The sequence below is a fragment of the Vanellus vanellus genome (assembly GCF_965231255.1).
Source record: "Vanellus vanellus genome assembly, chromosome: 1".
Taxonomy (NCBI): domain Eukaryota; kingdom Metazoa; phylum Chordata; class Aves; order Charadriiformes; family Charadriidae; genus Vanellus; species Vanellus vanellus.
In genome coordinates, this window is record NC_138905.1 from 163,401,939 (window position 1) to 163,406,833 (window position 4,895).

The window sequence follows — 4,895 nt, forward strand, 5'->3', positions numbered from 1 at the left end:
GGCGCCGGCCAACCGGCGGGTGCGGCGGCCGCACGTGACGCCGACGACAGCAGCGACGCGGCGGGTGGCGGCGGCGGCCGCCTGTCCCTCGCCCGGCGCTGTCGCCGTGGAGACAGCGGCCCGCCCCCGCCCCCCGAGCCGCTCCTCGGGCCGGCGCCGCCGCACGCGCCGCCCGGCGGGCCAACCGGCGGCCGCGCCGCTGTCACGCGCCGGGCGGGATGAGCCAATGGGAGCTCGGGCTGCGGGCGAGCGGTGTTGGCCGGAAGTGCCTGTCAGGGGCCCGCGGCGGCTGTGTCCGGGGCTCGGTGTCGGGGCAGCCGTGGAGGGGGGGTGGGGGCAGTGCCGCGCTTCCCCCGGGAGCGGCCTGTAGCCCAAGGGGGAGCCGGCGTCGCACCGGGAGTGGGGTGTAGGGCGGTTGGGGGAGGTGGCGGACCCTGCGCTGCCCCGTGTGGGCGGGAGTGGGGGAAGGAGGAGAGGCTTTTCGAGCCGCCCGAGGGGAAATCCCCCTTGCTGGCTGCCCGGTTCTGCTTCCCGGCGTGCCGGGGGGGGGGGTGGGGGGGGGTGGGACACGGGACTGGACTCTGGCGTGGTAAGTTCTTGGCGTTTTAAACCTGGCAGTTTTCTGGAGGCTGAGGGTGCTTGCGGAGGGCCTGGGGCCAGCGCGTTAATCCCCGCTCGCGGATGCAAAAGTAAATGGGATTCGTAAAATCTGATGCACCGATCCTGTGAGCGCCCTCCGAACGCGCTGCGGTGGTCAGGCTGGGCTGCGCTCCCGAGGGGCGCCGTGCTGTGTGTGTACTAACGAGTGCCTGCCTCCTCGTCCCCCTCAGACAGAGGCGGCGGGGCAGGAAAGATGGTGGTACAGCTTGAGAAAAATACTCTGTATAAACGGTAACGAAAATGGAGATGATTGATGAGAAGAAATAAACAGTTTCTCGTGGGAACCAGCATCACGCTGGGAAGATGCTTGCATTTGTGTGCCAGTCTTTCTACAATGAGACAGACTCCTTAACCCTTCCTTTTTTTTTTTTTTTCCCCCTCAAACATTCTTGGTTGGAATGATTTGATATAGGGAGAAAAGACTTTTATTTCTATTAAAGGCTTGAGGTTCAGCCAGAGCCACTAGTCTGTTGTTCAGACACTTTCCAAAAGCTGTCAGGAAAGGAGCTCGCTTCTGGTGTTGCATTTTTTATTGTGCTGTTCTTCCCTCGGCATTGTCACGTCTTCATCTTAAGTGAGGCCCAAGGTGTCAGCCTGCTTTCCAGGCAAGTCCAGGTCTGCTTCCTTGTTGGCCTGTTTTCATGTTTCCCAACCTAACTGGGGAATTTTTGAGTGGCAGATGTGTTTCTGGCTCTCTCCAAGTCTTTTGGCGAAATGCTTGCCCTGTGCAGTGCTTTAAGCTTTCTAGTGTTTTGCTTGGGCCTTCTGCTCTTGTAGTTTGGCTTTTCCCCTGTGTGTTGTTTGTTGGTGGGTTTTTTGTTTTTTGGTGGTTTTTTTTTTTTTTTTAACTGCAGAGCTTCAAAACAAATTTATCTTAGTAGGGTGCCATAGCTTTGGTCTGCCTAGAAGAAAGAAGATTATTCGCTGGCTTCTTGTAGTGCCCATGTAGGCAAAAACCACCAAAACCCCACACATCTGTGTGATGTAAATACATTCAACACCAAAGAGGTACACGGAATTTTTTTATAGGACTGTCAGAATCCATTTGTAAATGTTGCAGAGCCCGGTCAGTCTAGTCAGAAATGAGTAATAATTTCAATGAATAATCTCATTTCTCTTGGTGACTTGAGACCTTCAAGCCATAGAAATGAGGCTACAATAGCATGTACTAGCACAAAATGCAAGACACTGCATGTATGGATTAATAAGTATTTGTTGTATAAATCCGGGAAACCTCCAGCAGGATAATGGGAAAATACCTGGGTTTATTAGTCGATGATGAAAGGAAGCTGCCAATTTAATGCGGTTGTGAAAAAACAAATGACTGTGCTGTGCACACAGTCATGCTTCTGGGTGACTAGTGAGACATTACTGTGTCCAGTTCTGATAAACCATGTACGGGAAAGAGGAACTTGTACAGAAATACACCCAGCAGGGTTACTGGAAAAGAGCAAAGCTTATCTACAACAGTACACTAGGAATATTTTTCTGATTAACCTAGGAAAAGCAAATGCGGAGGAGGGTTATGAGTAACCAATAAGCCAGGGTAGAGTCAAGCTCAAGCGAGTAAGCATTTGAGCTTATGAACAATATTGATAGAAGAGCATGGATCTAAACTGATTGTAATCTAGATAGCTCTTACTTTTCTATCTCAGAGGACGGAGGGTTTCGCTTTCCGTTAAGAACAGTGAAAGATGAACATGTCAAACAGGCTTTAAAATGCATTGCGCTTCAGAACAGGAAGATGACATGCAATCATACAAAGTCTATTTAAGTGATCTGTGTTGAAGGGAGGAGATGTGGGCCTCCCTTCTTACTCGTCCCAAGACTGGAGCGATCTCCTGATGTTCAGTACTTCTCAGAAAGAAGCTGTTGACTGCTGGTTTGTGATGAGGATGATGATTAGAGTGAGAAGGCAGCGGTTCAGAAAGAGGTAACAGGAATGCTCCCGCTGGAAAGAGTTACGCCAGGTGTTCAGTCTCATAGATTGCTGAGCTTGATGGGCAGCAAAGCGTTTTTTCACTTAATGGTAGTGGGGTGATGTATGCAGGGACTAGAGAAACATGTAACAAACTGAAATATAGAGGGACAGTATATATATGAAATGGAGGATGCAAAAGAAAAGGTAGAGTGGTCAACCAGAGGAGGTGCTGGATGCCTTGAATGGATCCCAAGGATCTCTGTCACTTCACTTGTGAGGCTGAACACCTTCCTATTGCTCTATTTTTCTAGCCTTCACCCTTGTTTGATTTTGATTCATCTGAGGAAAATGACAACATTGAAAATTCAGCTGATACATGCTGGAGGCTCAGCCCTAAAACCAAATACAGTATCAGTTATGTGGATTTATTTATATTGAGGTGGAGAACATGGGGCTGTTTAGATGCTGCCAGTCTTTCTTTTATGCACATTGCTTGTATTTTTGCTATTCTCTACCAAAAAACTGGAGGGGAAAGGAAAAAAAAAAAAAAAAGTAAGTTGCGGTGGAAGAGAAACTTCCTGCCACAAAAGATTGAACTGGGCAAGGCTTGCCAGGCAAATATCTCAGCCCACAGTGTGGTTTCCCAGCGTGACTTCCTTTGCAGCTTCTCACAGGAGACTCAGGAGTCATCTAGTCCCTCTGTGCTGTACAGCTGAGTTTTTGCCATCTTCCTAAGATTTAGAAACTTAAGTTTTATTGCTCACTTCTCAAGTCTTTATGTCTTTTTTCAAACTTCAAACTTCAGCAGCCTGTAGCTACCCACACTGTCTTATGATAGGCTGGAGTTTCTCAATAAATACTGGATTTTTATATCATGCAGAAACCAACATACTGTTTCGTAAGTTTTTTTGCTAGCTACTGTAGTCTCCGACCACGCGTTAGGGTATGTGTATGAAAGAGGAACAGGGCCTCTAGCATCTATTTCCATCCCAAAGCCAGGGTTTGCAAATTCTTCAGTAGTAACAGTATCAGTGGGAAGATGTAAACCAGAGCAATATAAAAAATGGGGCGATCCATAACCCCCTCCCTCTGAGACCTCTGAGGGTGGCCTCCCGACACCAAAGCACAAGACAATGTGTGAAATAGAGCCTGTCTACTCTACAAACTGTTCTAGTGTATATGTTTTCCCTGATCAAGAGCTCTTTTAAATGCGTATTAGTAAAATAACAGTGATTTCCTGTCCTTGCTTACTGTCGTCTTTTTACATTCAGGCTGTGAATGCAGTTCTCTCATTGCATGGATTGTTTCTAACCATGTATCATTACAGTATTTTAGGAAGTATAGTCAATGTTAAGGATTGAGATTATGTTTAGTCTTTAATACTTTTTGCTAAATTACTTGTCTTAGTAAAACTGCCTATCCAGTTGTTACCAAATCCAGGATGCAACTCACTGGAGTGAAAGGTGACTGACTTTCCGTACCCTGTCCTTAGCATTTTCAGGTGATCACACTGTTAATTTCCCTTTCATCCCAGCAGTAATATTGTCCCCTTTTTTTACTGATTGCAAAATTGTAGGTGTTTGACATCTTTGTTCATGAAAACCAGAGCAGGAACCACCTGAAAGCACGTGTAAAGGCAAAGGAGGTTGGACCTCCTCTGTCCTGTTTGGCAGAGGTCGGTTGGCAGCTCTGATCATGCCAGAGCCTGACTGGTGAGAGCAAGTGCTGTCTCCAGCCTGGTGGAGGGCATGGAGTGGGATTTAACTTACTGCACTGGAAAAGCATGTTACGGAAGCTTTCATTAACTCCACTGCTTGCAGGCTAGTTTGGGTTTGTTGGGATTTTTTTGTTATGTTCTTAAGGAAATCTAAATGCTTGGTTTTGAAGGTATAGTAGGTGTGCTTTTGTTTTGTAGTGGTGAAGCCTAGTGTGAGCTCTGAGATGACTTTTGTGTCTGTGTTAAGCCTTACTGAAGTCAGGGGAGCTGTGTGCAAAGACGGGATAGCAGCTCTCCATAGGCCTCATTGTAAGATCAGAGTCAAAATTTGCAGTGATGAATTGCAGTCATCAGTGTCTGCCCAGGTTGGGGTTAACAGTTGTCTAAGTGTAGGGAGTTGCCCACCTACCATCTTGGGCTTAGCGCCCCAAGCTGGTAAACTAGAGTGCACAGGGGCTGAAGCTCAGCTAATCCACCAAGTCTAGTAAGTAAGTGTGACAGTGATCAGCATTCCCGTGCTTTAGATCTGGTACCTGATTTTGGGAAGACAACGCACAAAGCTGAGGGAGGTGCTAGAAAATTCTTGGCAAAATTGAG